General features: G+C 43.4%; 1 protein-coding gene across 1 annotated transcript in view; it reads left to right on the top strand.

Moving 5' to 3' along the window:
* DMAP1 (DNA methyltransferase 1 associated protein 1) overlaps positions 1-17,554 on the top strand; it is a 634,515-nt gene that overhangs the window by 512,712 nt on the left and 104,249 nt on the right. The window lies entirely within an intron of this gene.

The raw sequence follows: 17,554 nt of genomic DNA, 5'->3' as shown, positions 1-17,554 counted from the left end.
CTAAAGATTTCATTAATTTATTCCACATTTGGGAAGGTAGCATATTTGCAGCAGATGTAGGGAGACCTGGTATTAGAAAAAAATGCTATTTTTTCACGTGTCTGTAAGCTCATTCACAATAAGTTTGCAGATTTTAAGCCGTCATTGAAAAAACATCTGTAAAATATAGTTAATGTGTTGTACAGCTGCTGTGTAAAATGCTTGTTCATGTGTTGTACAGCTGCCATGTAAAATGCTCGTTCATGTGTTGTACAGCTGCCATGTAAATTGCTCGTTTATGTGTTATACAGCTGCCATGTAAATTGCTCGTTTGTGTTGTACAGCTGCCGTGTAAAATGCTTGTTCATGTGTTGTACAGCTGCCGTGTAAAATGCTCGTTCATGTGTTGTACAGCTGCCGTGTAAAATGCTCATTCATGTGTTGTACAGCTGCCATGTAAAATGCTCCTTTTTGAAGTACGAGCATCTCGATTGTGCATGCATCACTTTGTCAGTGCTCTTTACCAACCAGGAAGCTTGTAAACATCCCAGTTCCTAATGTTCTGTGTTTGCTAGACACCATTGGTTCCCAGTGCTTACAGTACATGTAATTGTTTTGTGAGCGGGTTAGTCCAGCGTCTTGGAGCCTGCTTACAGTGGAAACCTGGGGAGAAAAGCTTTGCAGATGTATAGTAGTTTACAGCAGTAATGTATGAAAATGTACACAGTATGAAGCAGAGCTGGCTCTTTAGTTTGTTATATTGGTAAACACAATTTACTACACACCTGTAGAGAACTACTGATGAGAGGTGCACACCTACTATTACATACCAGCCAAAGTAATATACTCAGTCTAAATTTGCCAAGTCAAAGTATCATAAACTTGTATAGCAAAAAGCAGTGAGGATGATAAACTTGTACACCACAGCAGTAGCTAACAGTTGTATGTTAAGCTTTGTTATGTACCAGACTGTCATGCATGCAGAATAATATGAACTGTTTACAGTAAAGCCTTTCATGAGGGTACAAGTCATTTGTTGAGGTAATTAATTAAGGGCTGACCAGATGTTTGAGGCGACAGGTTATTGTAGATTCTTCTCAGTGGGAGTTCCCAGACACTAGTTTTGGGTGATCAGAATGACTTGAAACCTGCAAGGTGGGTTACACCTCTGATGTGTGAAAAATGGGAGTAGCTTGTTTATAATAAATGCCCACCTTAAATAATCACCTGATGATGAGTAAACACTATTATGAGAGGTGGATGGTAGTCCTCATGATATGTTTAATCTGACTGAACTCCCTGGGAAAAAGTGTACTATGTGATATGCAGGTTCTGGTAGCTACCTTCGTAACATGTAATGGTATATACACTTTAATATAATGTTCCCTTTTTTTGTAATCATTTCATTTGATTGCTATGGGCTTAATGCAGTTCAAGGTTATAATAGTCAGGGTCTGTCCTCGCACTTAATAGGTGCAAGACAGAGAAACGTATTTCACAGAGGGTGCTAACCCACTGCAGGATCTGTTTTGGTGTGCAAACACCAATCCACCTGTATCTGCTTAGGGAACATGAGAGAAGGCCTGAACACCCTGAGAAAACATACACATACACATGGAGGATGTACAGCTTTGCACAGAAAGCACCACAGCTGACAACAGAACTGGAAAATCAAGGCTGCAGTAAATATCTGTCTCTCTTTTTGCAAGCATTCTGTGCAGTAATATGTTGCATTGCTCATTTTAAATTAGCAATAACCATTATACTAAATGTGCAGATGTTCTTCATGTTTCACTGTTGCAGTCATCACACTTGGGTTATCTGCCTGCAGGTAGCCCTTAGTCAGCCAGAATACCAGAGACTTGGTATTTCTGCGTCGGATGCTGTCGCTTCTTCCATGACGTCAAGGTCGTCAGGGGTATAAAAACAGGTAGCCGATGCCATTACATCAGTCTTTCTTACCGAGGAGGAGTCCGAAGCAGAAGCAGTTTGCAAGTGCCGGTTGGCCACTACGTGAATTTTTCATTTTCGAGTTGAATAATCCTGAAGTCTTCTAAAGCTAAGTACCCCGTTGGGGATCCTTTCTTTCTTGCTCTAAACCAATGTCAGAAAAATGTAATTGTCTTGCCTGTGGAAAGCAAATACCTCACAGAGATTTTCATTCTTACTGCGTCACCTGTTTAGGCCCAGACCACAACGTCCCTCGCTGTTAGTTTTTGCCTTAACACCTGAACCATTCATCAGGCTATCTTTGTTGCTAAATTCTTTCGCATTCTATCACCATATTCCAAAATGGCTTCAATAAGCCATCCGACTACCGATATTCTGAAAAAACGTAAAGATAAAGACAGACCGCATAGGTCCAAAACTGCCGATGACGCTTCCGGTAAGCTAGTCGCCAGTCAGCCAGTACTCAGTGAGGCGCCTTTGCAGCCCCTGATGCCCGCTTCTATGGATTTGCAGGCCTCTGCTGAGAACCATTCAGAGTCTGGTATGCCACGAGATGCTTCAACTGTGGAAGAAACGGATGTCTCTACCGTAGATGAGTCTGGAGCCTCTGTGTAGGCACCGGCTTCTGAGGGAGTTTTTCATCCTACCGATATTCAAATCAAATTAACAACTTTGTTTTTTAACTAAAACTACCGAGTTTCTTAGGCCCAGAGTATGCACTACGCCTATAAAACCAACTACCAAAGCGCATGCTTAGGCACCGCTGAGTAGGGGAAGCCAGCTTTCCCCTGCTAAGAGACCAAGAACCCAGTCCCCTACAGGTTCTCCAGATTAGGAGTCCGATGACTCTCTTCTTTCTGATTATGAAGACATGCCCTTATTCGCCTATGAGGATTCAGATGCAGAGGAATCGATTCCCTCTGAATCCCCTCCAGAGGATTTTTCTTTTGGTGAAACCTTGCATACCTTAAGGGAGTATTTCCACTGGGAATGCCAAGACTATCCTCAGTCCAAAAAGAGACTTGGAGAATTTTTAGAGTTGCCTCAGCACAGGCCCTTATCTATACAGGCCCCTGTCCTAGATGTTGTGGATGATGTTTTCCTGGAATCCAGTCTTACTCCAGATACTTTACCTCCAGCCCCTAGGAAACCAGACAGGTACTACAGAGTACCTGATTCTCACAAGTTTCTTTTCAAGAATCCTATTGCTGATCCAGAGATCATTTCCCAGGTACCTAAAGGTATTAAGGCTACTACAGCCAAAAATCCTACCCCTTCGGACAGGGAATCCAGAAATTTGGACAGATGGGGTAAGAAGGTATATATATACCTCTGCAATTTGCTATCAGGGCATTGAATTGCCAGTTTCACATGCTGAAATTAGCAGCATCTTATTATGGAACTTCTTAAACAAAAAGTGGTAACCTTTCCAGATTGTGCAGAAAATAAAGAATTGCAGGAGCTTTTGCACTCTGCAAACCAAGTTAGTTAGCATACTTTGCAGTGTGGCTTTGATGCCCTAGAAGCATCTTGCAGGGCAGCAGTTACTGGCTCTGTACTGGGAAAACATGCTTGGCTGAGGGAGCAGACCTAGCCAGATCATGTCAAATCTAAATTACTAGACGCTCCTTTGAATAAGGACTGCTTGTTTGGCACCAGAGCAGAAGAAGTTCTTAAAATGATGGAAGAAAAGGCTAAATCTATGCAAACTGTTAAAGAATTCCTACAAGTGCAACCACCTAAATTCAGTAGGCATTGCCCTTCAAAACACTGGTCCTTTCCAGCCCCCTCCAAGCCTTCCCAAACAAAGACCCAGGGGAAACGGACCACCCAGACTACAGTCTCAGGGTATGCAGAGATCTAAGAAATGGAGTGCCCTCACCCCTAAAGCAGGGAGAGTGGTAAGCCACCTCCTTATGGAAAAAACTCGCAATGACTTCTCAACTCTACTTTCCAGCCCTGCCCAATTGGTTGTGCCCCTAGGAGGAAAACTTGCCCTTCATGCAAAAAAAACTGGATGTCCATTGCTCAGGACCGATGGGTCTTCAACATTGTATCCCAGGGATACAACTTTTTTTTTTATTCACTGCCAACCCCAAGCGGGTTTCCAGACCGTCCTCCAAACCAGTGGGCAGAGGCTCAAAACCAAGTACTTTCCCTGCTCATGTCAGAGCTATTCAGCCTGTTCTCGTAGAACAGAGGGGCCAAGGATTCTATTCCAGACTTTTCCTGGTAACCAGGAAAGAGGGCTCTTGGTGGCCAATCCTGGATCTTTCCACTCTCAACACCTTTCTGGTGGTACCAAAATTCAAGATGCTTACCCTGCAACAGCTTCTCCCAGTGTTAGCCAAGGGTGCCTGGTTAGTCACCCTAGACTTAAAAGAAGCCTATCTGCACAATCCCATAAGGGAGTCATGCAGGAAGTATCTGCGTTTCAGAGCAGGGTCTATGCATTATCAGTTCTCTGCACTTCCCTTTGCCTTATCTGCTGCGCCCAGGGTATTCACAAATAATAAATAAATAAATAAAATGCCTGGCTCCAGCCATTACATACTGCAGGCAGAGAAAAATCCAAATTTACCCCTACTTGGACGACTGCCTGATTCAGGCGGACAGTCAGGAATTGCTGCTTCAGCACCTGGCATTTGTAAAAAGCCTTCTCTCTTCATTGGGGTACACTATCAATGAAAAGAAATCACAACTGGTACCCAGTCAAAAGATTGTATTCCTGGGAGCAAGCTTGGATATAACTTCCCAGATGGCATTTCTCACTTCAGAAAAACAGGCCTATCTGACAGATTTCTTCAAACAAATGGCCACCAAAACCCAGCTATCTGCAAGCAAAGTACTGCAAGCCCTAGGGTTCATGGCCGCATGTATTCTGATAATTCCATATGCAAGACTGCATATGAGGAAATGTCAGTGGTACTTAAAAAGTCTTTGGTGCCAACATTCTCAGGACCTGAAAACAGTCATTCCTATCATACCTTGTCTAAGGACAGAGTTCCTTTGGTGAGCAGAAGCATGCAACCACAACAAGGGACTGCCATTTACTCTACCCCACAGACCCTGACCACGGATGCATCAGACTATGCATGGGGGGCCCACATGGCTGGCAAATGTATTCAGGGCCACTGAAGCCCAAGTCAAATTCTCCTGCAGATCAACCAAAAAGAGATTCTAGCTGTACAGAATGCCCTGACAGCTTTCATACACCTACTCTTTCTAGGGCAGCTGCTGATAAAAATGGACAACACCACAGTTATGTGGTACATAAGTAGGGGAGAACCCATTCTTACCCACTCTGCAGGTTAGCCATGGCCCTGTGGAACACGGCCTTGGACAACCAAATACATCTACAAGCTCAATTCCTGCCAGGCAAACAAAACTCACTGACAGACGGCTTAAGCAGAAATCTCCTAGACCCACACAAGTGGAAATTGGAGGCCTGCACCTTCAACCTTCTGATCCAGAAGTGGGGGACCCCAGAGGTGGATCTCTTTGCCTCCCCCGACAACCACTAGTTAAGCAAATTCTGCACCAGGAACCCTCACAGCAGGGCCTGGAATTGTGGATGCAATATCATTTCAATAGGAAAACCTCTCAATCTATGCCTTTCCCCCCTGCAGCTTCTCTAGTTTTACTCAAGATAGGACAAGAAAGGCCAAGGATAATTCTGATTGCCTCGGACTGGCCACGCCAGCACTGGTACCCACTCCTGCGCAGCCTGACAACAGTGCCACGTACTCCAGACCCCAACCCTGCTTTCCCAGCAGGAGGAACAGATTTTGCATCCACAATTGCAAACCCTAAGTCTTGCAGCCTGGTTTATTCCTTAGATACTACACCAGCAACCCTAAGCAAACAGGTGCTGGATGTCATCCTTGAAGCCAGAAGGCCCAGTACTAGGAAATCCTATGCTGAAAAGTGGAAAAGGTATTGTTCTTGGATTCAGTCTAAAGGAAAGGACACAGCATTGCCCTCCTTACTTCTAATCCTGGATTACCTAGTAGATCTACTCCACAGAGGCCTATCCAGTTCCTCCATTAAGATCCATGCCTCTGCCATCTCAGCTCATTATAATACTGAGCCACCCCTTTTCTCTCACCCCCTCATCAAACAGTTCCTGAGAGGGGCAAACAACTTAAGGCCACCAAGGAGAGCACCCACCCCTGCTTGGGACCTTAACTTTGTACTGGAAAAGCTCACGCTTCCCCCTTTTGAACCTGCTGCTTCAGCAGAGTTAAAATTCCTCTCTTGGAAAACAGCATTGCTTCTAGCCATCACTTCAGCTAGACTAGTGTCTGAGTTACAAGCACTGATGGCAGTGGACCCCTTCATTATTTTCCATGCTGACAGGGTTTCCCTCAGGACTAACCCTTCCTTTATGCCTAAAGTGGTGTCCAGTGTGGCTCTCAACCAAGTCCATCCATTTGCCTACCTTCTTCCCTAATCCTCAGAATAAAGGGGAGAAGATCCAGCACTCTTTGGATGTGCACAGGCAGCTCATGTTCTACCTTGATAGGACTAAGCCTTTCAGAAAATCTGACCAGCTGCTAGTCAGCTTTGCAACAGGGGCAGAGGGCAAGGCCGTTTCAAAGCAAATCATTTCCAAATGGATAGCGCTCTGCATCCATTTCTGCTACAAGCACCATGAAAAACCAACCCCTCAGGGAGTCAAAACACATTCCACTAGAGCTACATCTACCTCTACATCATTTCTCAGGGGAGTCCCTACCAGGGACATACTGGAAGCTGCTACCTGGAGTTCTGTACACACCTTCACCAAGCATTACCACGTGCCTACCTTTTCCAAATCCAGGGCAGGATTTGCTACACCAGTCTTGCAAGGCCTACTAGCCACCCCTAACTCTTCTTGACTGCCTCCACCCTTCCTCAGCTTGGGAATCCACCCAATTGTGATGACTGCAACAGGTGGAACATGAAGAACATAGTACAGTTGTGTACACTTACCATAAATGTAGATGTTCGAGTGTGTTCACTGTTTGCAGTCCTGGTTTCTCTCCCTCCAGCCCCCTGGTTTTCTCTACCTCTTGTCTCTCCTCTCTATGGCTATTCCTACTGGTATGGGTATTTACTTTTTTTCTGGTGGTGTTTTACACACAATTTCCTAGCTCCCTATTTCGGGGCTCCTGACATTGATGGCAAGAATAACTGATGTAATTGCCTTGGCTGCCTGTTTTTATACCCCTGACGACCTGACGTCATGGAAGAAGTGACACCATCTGATGCAGAAATACTAATTCTCTGATATTCTGGCCAGTTAAGGGCTACCTGCAGGTAGATAACCCAAGCGTGATGACTGCAACAGTGAATACACTCAAACATTTACATTTATGGTAAGTGTACACAACTGTACTTTTTTTTGTCTTTGCTATTATTTTTAACTTTAAAACGGTCCATATGTATCTTTTGTACACATTCAAAAGGCGTAAGTACAACTTTTTTGTCTTTTCCATCATTTTTAAGTCTTGAACTGTCCATATATCCTTCTGTTTTCATGAGTGGTCTTCCAGATCTGGCGTATTTCACAGAACTGCACTGTGACATCTGATGTTACTTATGGGAAAGTTCTTGTACTGCAGCACTTCTTGGTTGGTGGCACAAATTAAGGAGCCTCTCCACGGCTCTTGACTGCAACAGTTTTGCACCGTTTTCCTCTGACAGTACTGAGATAGCTTTGGTTGCTCATCTCCTTGAATTTGAATACATGAGTGTTCTACATCTGTCTGCAGTTCCTGTTGTACAACTTTCCATATTCCCTGTAGACAAGCACAAACTGTTCATACCACCCTCTGCTGAAATCCTCTAGAAATCCCAAAGTAAATGGGGGGGGGGGGATAACACAGGATTTCAACCCCCCCCCCTTTTCAAATTTCCAAATTGGGTAACTGACCACTTCAGGTTTAGGCTATGCATTTTGCTATGGCTTGTAAATTAGATAGTGTCATGCAGTTTCTATCTTTGTAATATTTCTGTCTCTACTAATTTATATTCACCATTTTCTTTACTTTATCTTGATTTTTAGGGATCAGTAGGTAATTTTGGGATTGATTTTGTGCAATGATGTAGTCCTGTATTCCAAAACTGCAAGATGACAGTCCTCATCAATGCTTATACTGCTTTCCCTTTATTTTTTATTGTTTGGACAGTTTTATCCACATGCCCATGTAATTACAAATAGTGTGTAAAGGGTAATATATGTCTAAATTTCCATTCGGGGTACGTATATTTTAAATTCATGACTTTTCATATTGCAGATGATTGTCAGGTATGATAGCATCAGATAACTCCTTTCTCTGAAGGATATAGAATTTAATGCATTAGTTACACTTGAAGTCTTTTGTGTGTCAGTTTGATAATTTTTGGGAAATTGAAACAATAATGTACACATGGGAGTGATATAGCTTTTTGAATTGTAATATCTGTGCCCACTGCTGCATAGATTACTTAGTACCAGGTAAGCTAGTAGCTCTTAATTTCAATTGTTATATATTCTATATGGCAGAACTCTTGCATTTGCTTTGTCTGAATTGACATTTTTAGCCAGTACGTGGTTTTTTTTTCACATTACTGTTCCCAGATGTAATTTGTATATCCTCATAAGCATTTGTTTCCCATTTTATTAAGAATTATTTTGTCAGGTTTGAACATGAAATCTTGGGCACACATTTTTATCCATGAAAAATAAATAAGACTGGAATTCTTTCCTTGCTGATGATTTTTGCTCAAGCCATCTTCCCACTTTAATGTCCTTCAGTAACTGCATTTCTAAGTCAGTATCATTACGTCTGAAATTCCTGTACCTTTTCTGCTGTCATGGTTACTACAGTATTACCCAAAGTCTGTCTAGATGTTTTTCATTAGATCATTGTTGAAGTATCCCAGACAAATGGGATGTATCCTGCCCAGGATACAGTACATCTGGCCAGTCTGCTAAAGCTTGTATGTCCTCCTCTTGCACCATACATAGGTTCATAGGTAGGTACTAGGCTATCGGCCCAAGGCCTACGTAAGCCTAGCCAACAAGGTTCCCTGGCTTACACCACCCAAGAAAGTTATTTTCCTGTGCCACTGTCGAGCAGAGACACAGAAGTGATCCCCAGGGTGTATTTCCTATTTCCCATCCACTCCTCGAGATTTTTCTTGAAGAGTGCTAATGAAGAACTTTGCTTGACATAGATGGGTAGCCTGTTCTAGAGTATAGAAAGTCTCTGGGACAGGAGTCTATCCCTCCAGCATGTCCTGTTTATTGTGGTGACAAGGTTTAGGTCCCTAGAGCATGTAGCTCGGAGGGATTGAGATTTCTTTAGGTGTAGCATGTCCAACAGCTCTGGGTTTGACATAGCTTTATATGTTAGGCAGAGATCACCCCGGAGTAGGCGATATGCAACGGAGTAAAGCTGGTGATGTTTATCGTGCATACAGCTGCAGTAATCACAGATGGGTTCTCTGCCGTCAGGCGGGTCCTCGGTCGGCCGAATTCCAAAGTCTTGGTCCGGCGTCGGTTCTCGTCGCTCTCTTCCCTGACGTCAGTGCGACAGGGGTATATAAGACACAGCCGACACCATATTCTTCAGTCTTTTGCTGCGTGCGCCGGTCGCCAGCTCCTGAAAATTGGAAACTTCAAGTCGCTAAGTACCCGTGTTGCTTTTCTTGCCTCAGACCGATGTCAGAAAAGTTAACAATTGTATTTCTTGTAGGATTTCCATTCCCTCTGCATACCTTGTTTAGGTCCAGACCACGACGCTGTCACTTTTGCGCTTACTTTCAATCTATTAAGGAGTTCGCTTTTTCGGTAAAGCCTTTGATTATAAAATGTCGTTGGAGACTCCGACTACCGTTTTGTCCAAAAACGAAGGACAAAGACCGACATGCGAGGTCCGCGGTCCCCACCAACACCATGCCAAAACCGGCTACACGGTCCGTTCTCAGCGAGACGCCTATGCAGTCCCTGACTACCACGACACTTCTTTGGGTCTTCTGTAACCGAGACCGCAGGTACCTCGGCCCATACCCAGACTACAACCACCGAAGCCACTGTGAGCGTTGAGCCTCCTAATGTGGACAGGTCCACTTCCACCCATGGTGTCTTTAGACCCTCATCTTCCTTTTCAATTAAGGCCTTTACTAAGTCTAAATCAGCCAGGCATCCAAGAGGCCTGTTGCACAGGGCCCATCTCCAGGCCCCATGCCTAAAAAGCAGATGCTTAAAATGGCTGAGAATTTAATTACTCTTATCAGGGGTTCCCAACCCCCTCCAGACAAGAGACCCAGAGTGGAGGAAGATTCTCCCTCTTCGGATCAGGGCTCCATTTTTTCAGATCATTCTGATGTAGAGGAACACTCTTTCTCCCCTTTTGAAGATTCTGATGCGGAGCAGTCCATTCCTTCTGTATCTCCTCCTGAGGATTTTTCTTTTGGGGAAACCTTGCACACCTTAAGGGAACACTTCCATTGTGAAGGCCAAGACTTTTCTGATTCCAAGAAAAGACTTAGGGAATTTCTTTTGTTACCTCAACACAGACCTCTGGCTATTCCTCCTGTTTTGAACGTACTGGATGATGTTTATTCAGAGGCTTGCCTTAGTCCAGATTCCCTGCCTCCTGCCCCAGTCAAGCCTGATAGGTACTACAGAGTTCCTAACTCTCACCAATTTCTGTACAAAAGCCATAATGCTGACCCTGAAACCATTTCTCAAGGCCCCAAGGGAATGAAGGCCTCTACTGCTAAGAATCCACTACCTTCCGAAAGAGAGTCTAGATCCTTAGAAAGGTGGGGAAAAAAGGTGTATACCTCGGCCACCCTAGCCATGAGAGCCTTAAATTGTCAGTTTCATATGCTTAAATATCAGCAGTTTCTGTTATTACAATTAAGAAATAAAATGTCTCAACCTGAACAACCAGATTTGAAGGAGTTGCAGGATATGATGCATAGTGCAGAACAAGTGGGTAATCACACCTTACGATGTGGCTATGATGCCCTAGAGGCCTCAAGTAGAGCTGCTGTTACGGGATCAGTTATTCGTAGACATGCATGGCTTAGGGAACAAATCTTGCCTGATCATGTGAAAGCTAAACTATTAGATGCTCCTTTACAAAAGGATGTGCTATTTGGTACTAATGCTGAGGAGATACTACGGAAAATGGAAGAAAAAGCCAAATCTATGCAATCTGTCAAAGCTTTTCTGCAGGTTCAACCACCACGTTTTAGCAGAAATTGGCCTTCTAAAAACTGGTCCTTTCTAGCCACGGACAAGCCCCCAATAGGTAGATACAGGCTCAAGGGGCAGAGGACAATCACAAGGATCATATAGAGGCAGGCAACGGCAAACTCCAGCACCAAGAGGTGGCGAAGACAGTGCACAACAGTATAGGAAACAAACCCAATGACTTCCTCCTTTCCACGCCAAGCAAGTCTCAGCTGGCAGCACCTTTGGGAGGAAAGCTGGCATTATTTACAAGAAATTGGCATATTGTCACAACAGACAAATGGATCCTGGATGTTATAGACATAGGCTACAGATTTCATTTTCACACTCTACCAAAAATGAGAGGCATGCCAAACCTGCCACACAATCAAAGGGCAGAGGCACAACTACAAATTTCAAAGCTCATAGACATGAAAGCTATTCAAGAGGTACCTACTCACGAACAAGGCCAAGGTTTTTATTCCAGGCTATTTCTGGTACCAAGGAAAGGAACCGAATGGAGACCCATTTTGGACTTATCCATCCTAAACACATTCTTACTAATTCAAGATGCTCACATTACAGCAGCTTCTTCCCATGCTGGGCAAGGAGTTTTGGCTGGTAATATTGGACCTCAAAGAGGCATACCTGCATGTCCCAATCAGACAAAGTTGCAGAAGATACCTCAGATTTCTTGCAGGGTCAATCCACTATCAATTCTCTGCATTGCCCTTTGGCTTATCTACTGTGCCCAGAGTATTCACAAAATGCCTGGCATCAGTAATTGCCTACTGCAGACTTCAAGGGATACAAATTTACCGTTATTTGGATGACTGCCTGATCCAAGCGGACAGCAAGCACATACTTCTGGATCATCTGGCTGATGCAACACGGTTACTGAACTCTGGGATACAATCAACAAAGAGAAATCCAGACTAACACCATCTCAGAAAATAATTTTCCTGGGTGCCCACTTGGACACAAACACCCAGATGGCCTATCTTACTCCAGAAAAACAGGGCAACTAACTCAGTACTTCAAAATGCTAGCAAATTGTACCAGGCTTACTGCAAGGAAAATCCTGCAGGCTCTGGGCTTCATGGCATCTTGCATTCTTTTAATCCCATGTGCAAAGTTGCATATGAGGAAACTTCAATGGTACCTAAAAAACCTATGGTCTCAACACAGCCACAGTTTAGAAACAACAATACCAATAATTCCATGTTTGCAAAAGGAATTCCTATGGTGGGCTCAAACATGTCAAACAAACACAGGTCTCCCATTCTGCAAGCCTCAAGCAAATCAAGTCATTACAATAGATGCCTCGGATTACCTATGACAGACAGGTGCATTCAGGGCAAATGGTCCCAAAAAGAAAAGCACCTTCACATCAATCAAAAATAAATGCTAGCAGTGATAAATGCAATTACAGCTTTCAAGGACCTCCTGCATCCAGGACAATTATTGATAAGAACAGACAACACCACAGTAATGTGGTACATAAACAAACAAGGAGGAACACATTCATACCCCCTGCAGACTAGCCATGACACTTTGGAACTTGGCTCTGGAATGGCAAAACTTCAAGCACAGTACTTGCCAGGTTTGGAAAACACGCTGGCAGACAATCTAAGCAGAAATATGACAGATCCACACGAATGGAAGTTGCATCCTCAAGTGTTTACAAAATAATCGGAGGCCAGACATAGATCTCTTCCCCACAGGAATCATCAATTGAAAAGTTTTCAAGGACCTTTCACCCAAAGGCCTGGAGATCCTTTCATTCAGTTGGACAGCATGGACAGTTTACGCTTTTCCACCTCTGCTTCTTCTGCCCAAGGTGCTCTTGAAAGCAAGAACAGACAGACCGAAGATGATATTGATTGCTCCAGACTGGCCGAGGCAACACTGGTATCCACTCCTGAGGAGCCTAACACATACTCCTCCCTGGCCCCTGTCTCTAATGCCTCTTCTGTTGACTCAGCACAGCTACAAAACTCTTCACAGCCAGCTGAAAACACTCAATCTAGCTGCATGGAAAATTCCTTAACACCTCATCAGACACTACTCCCCAAAGAGGTGCAGGACATCATTTTGGAGGCCAGAAGGCCATCTACTAGAAAGGCTTACTCTGCAAAATGGAAACAGTTTTGCTCTTGGAATGAGAAAAAGGCCCTAGAAACTGAATTTGCCTCCGACGGTATCTAGCTGAGTTGCTGAACAGTGGACTTTCATTTTCCTCCATAAAAATCACGCCAGCCATTTCTGCAGAATTACGGATCCACCCTTATTCTCTCACCCACTCTTAAGACAGTTCCTCAGAGGGCAAAATATAAGACCACCAGGAAGCAACCTGTGCCAGCCTGGGATTTTAATTACATTTTAGAAAAATTAACATTGCCTCCTTTTGAACCAGCTGCCTCAACAGATTTGCAATATTTGTCCTGGAAAACAGCTTCCTTCTGGCCATAACCTCAGCTCGTAGGGTTTGAACTACAAGCCCTCATGGCTGTGCAGCCCTTTCTCATCTTCCATCAGGACAGGGTTTCCTTCAACCAATCCATCATTTATGCCTAAAGTAGTATCCAGGGTAGCTTTAAATCAAGCCATACACTTACCTACCTTTACCCTAATCCTCAAAACAAAGGAGAAAGGCTACACTCCTTAGACATTCATAGACAGCTACTATTTGGACAGAACAAAGCCTTTCAGAAAATCAGAACAACTTTTTGTGTCTTATGCTGTAGGAGCTCAAGGAAAGCCAGTTACCAAACAGACAATTTCAAAATGGATAGGCCACTGCATACGGTTTTGTTACTCCTATCATGGAAAATCTGTCCCTACAGGCATCAGATCACACTCCACCAGGGCCACAGCTACCTCTACAGCCTTCCTCAGAGGAGTTCCTACCAAAGATATTTTGGAGGCAACCACTTGGAGTTCTGTGTATACCTTCACAAAACACTACCATCTGCCTTTATATTCCAAAACTAGAGCAGGCTTTGCCACTGCAGTGTTGCAGGGCATTCTGGCTCATCCCAGTTCCACCTAGTGCCTACCACCCTGTGCGTAGCTTTGATTCTACCATCTAGATTACTGCAGCTGTATGCACGATGAACATAGTACAGTTTTGTACCTACCATAAATGTAGATGTTCGCTGCAGTACAGGTTTCCCTCCCTCCTTCCCCTCTTGGTAAAGGGCTAGTGGCTAACACCGTCTCTTGCAACCTAATTTGGGGTTATCCTTCTATGTTGTATTTGCTTGCAACTACTGTTTTTTGATTACATTGCATTGCTTGAATACATATATAATTTATGTATTGCCTTCCTTCTGGGGGCACCTGACATCTGGGGCAAGAATAGACTGAAGAATAAAGAGAACCAACGCCGGACCAAGACTTTGGAATTCGGCCGACCGAGGACTCGCCTAATGGCAGAGAACCCATCTGTGATTACTGCAGCTGTATTAGCACTCGAACATCTACATTTATGGTAGGTACAAAACTGTACTTTCTTTGAGGCGGTCAGTGTAGGGCATTTGTTTGAGGCCAGTAATCCTCTTTGTGAGGTACTTCTGTGGCCTTTCCAGCTGCTGCAGATGTCTTGTGAGGTACATTCCAAAAGGGGCGTTGCACTCTATAATGGGTCTAATGAGTGTCGATGCATCCTAAAGCCTGTGTATGTGAGTACCTGCTGGTTTGTAAGGGATGTACGGGCATGAGGATGATCAGAACTTTTACTTCTGTTTTGGGAGATTGTCTGTTATCTCAGATTTTTCTGCCATACAGCTTGTGTCGGTTAAATTTGTTGTGGACAGATAAATACACAGTTGGGAATCCTTCCTCTTTTCACTGATTATTTTTTTTATTTTTATTTTTTGGGGTGAAAAATGAATGCATTCCATGTCACCTAGGAGAGAGAAATGTGACTGCAGTTCACAGATCCCTTATAAGGATAGTTATTCAAGGTGTCTGTTCTGTTTAAGATCCGAACATGATTGTAAAGAATGTACAATCTTTCAGTGTTTTGTTCCTAAGTCTATCAAAAGTTGTTTAGCTTCTCTTAAATTGTATATTGACAATAAACATTTGAAGGAGGAAAGATGACTTCTGTGTCACCACTTTTGAGTATCCCTCAGCAAAAGCATAAGAAGACTAAGAAACTGAAAGAAGCACCAGTTTCTGTCTTTTGGTCAGAGTTGTACTTGTGTTGAGGAACGTGATGACCCCACAGACTGCCTTACTATTCCTGCTTCCAGTGTTGAGATCCCTTGGGAGATCAGTGAGTTGCATTGTCCTGGCGCATCCCTTCCAGCTCATCTGATGGCTAGCAAGTCCCCAAAGGGAGAGAACCTCAGCTGATTGTTTCTGAATGACAGGGCTGTATTGTACAGATCTTTGTCTGAGATGACATTCCAGTTACCTGAAGTATGTCAGGGGTCAGCTTCTCTTTGCATTATTTATTTGGAAACCTCAAAGAAGAGAAAACAGCAGATGAAGCACGTTTCCCCACCTCCCATCTCTCTTCCTAGGAATCTTCATCAGGAGTGGCTTAGTTTTTCTCAAGAGGTTTTTAAAGCTGTAACATGCCTTCAGCCACCTCACATTTTTCTGTCCTCTTCCTAACTCCTCAAAACCGAGAGAGAGAGAGACACACACTTCTTCTGCAGATGATGATTCTTCAGACACTGATCCTGAGTTGTTGGCCTGTTCCTCTCCAATTCATTCTGCCACACGATACGAGTCAGAAGCAGAATACACTTTGTCCTGACTTTCCTTAAGAAGCGATGTCCTTTGATTATGCTGTTCAAAAAATGATGCAGAATTTCAATTGTGAAGAAAAACAGGGCTCTGACACAAAAAAGGCATTGTGGTTTATTGCATGTGGACATCCCAAAGCAATCTGCAATTCCAGCTGCATTGGAGGGCTTGGAAGGTGCTTTCCTGTCTGCCTGCATGGCACCTGAATCACAGCCTACTGCATCTAAGAAGACTTGTAGGTTTTAGAAGACACCCATTTCACGTTAATATTTGTATAAAAATCCTTGTACTAAACCAGCAGTTGTCTCAGTGGAGTCTTCTATAGCCTCTAAACTGATGCCTTCTTCCAGTGCATTACATAATAAGGAAAATAGGGCTGTGGACAGATATGGAAAGAATTGTACACCACGGCCACTCTTTCTGTGTCATTAATTACTAGACTCACATGACAAGATACTGGTTATCTGCCTTTGCCAGTATGAATAAACTGATTTCTGACATTCCAGATTCTGAGAGCAGATGTGCCCTTTAGAACTTGCTTGGTTCAGCCACATAGATAATAAGCCATTCCATCAAGTGTGCCTACGATGCTGATGATTCTTTTCCAGAACAGTAGCTAGAGGCTGTATCCTTATGAGGTATTCCTGGCTTTGTCTCCAGTCCTTACCTAATGATAAGGCCAAACTTTTGGACAGCCCTGTAGACAAGGATAAACTATTCAGACCAGCCCCTGCTGAAATATTCCAAAAAATTGCAATGAGGGGAAATAATGCCAGATTTCAAATAGTTTCTCTCCCACTCTCCATTCCAGAATTCCAGAGGGATTGTCCCACCTAGTCTGTTCCTTTCTACCACAAAGGTCAAAAATCCCACCAAAAAAGGGAATAAATTGTCTAAGATAAGGTGGCAAGTAACAGAAAAAAACCCTAAATCAGACTTTAAGGGATCCAGATACTTTTTTGCTGACAAAAGCTCCAACGTATGGCTGCCTTCTTCCCTCTTGGCCCACTATCCACCACCTCTCTTACTGTCCTCCTCTTCTGAGAGTAATAAACTCAGATGCTTGGGGACTCAGCATAATTTAAAATGGCCACAAACTTCTTTGAACTTTGCCTTCAATTCTTGACAGGCATCCCTCAGGCCAACAACCCCTGGTTCTTATAGGTGGTTTTATTCCAAACTGTTCCTAGTCTCAAGCTAAATTTTCTGAAAATGCTGAAATTCAAAATGTTAACTGTAAACATCAAAGACATGAAAACCTTGATATTTGTCTTCTTGTGAATTCCTCAGGTCTTTTTAGCTACCTTATATCATAAAGATGCCTACCTTCATATTACTCTTCATCGAAATCTCAAAAAAATCTTAAGGTTTTGTCCCATGTTATATAATTTCAATTTTCTTCTTTGACCTTTTACATCTCTGTGGTACCAAGAGTTTTCACAAAGTGCCTGGCTCTTGTGGTATCATTCTGCAGACTCCGAGGTATTCACATTTACCTTACTTGGGGGAGTTTTTGATCTGACCCCTTCAGTTCATTTAGAGTTTATAGTCAATCTTTTTCTTCATTTAGGGTTCACTCTAAACTTAAATTCAGTCCATCAACCTTCCCAAAGCCCTAGTGTTCCAGTGATGTTTCCTGGATACTTCTTGCAT

The sequence above is a fragment of the Protopterus annectens genome, chromosome 10.part0 (assembly GCF_019279795.1).
Source record: "Protopterus annectens isolate FY-2018-M chromosome 10.part0, PAN1.0, whole genome shotgun sequence".
Classification (NCBI taxonomy): domain Eukaryota; kingdom Metazoa; phylum Chordata; order Ceratodontiformes; family Protopteridae; genus Protopterus; species Protopterus annectens.
The sequence above is the reverse complement of the archived record's forward strand: the minus strand, read 5'-3'. Positions and strand labels throughout refer to the sequence as shown.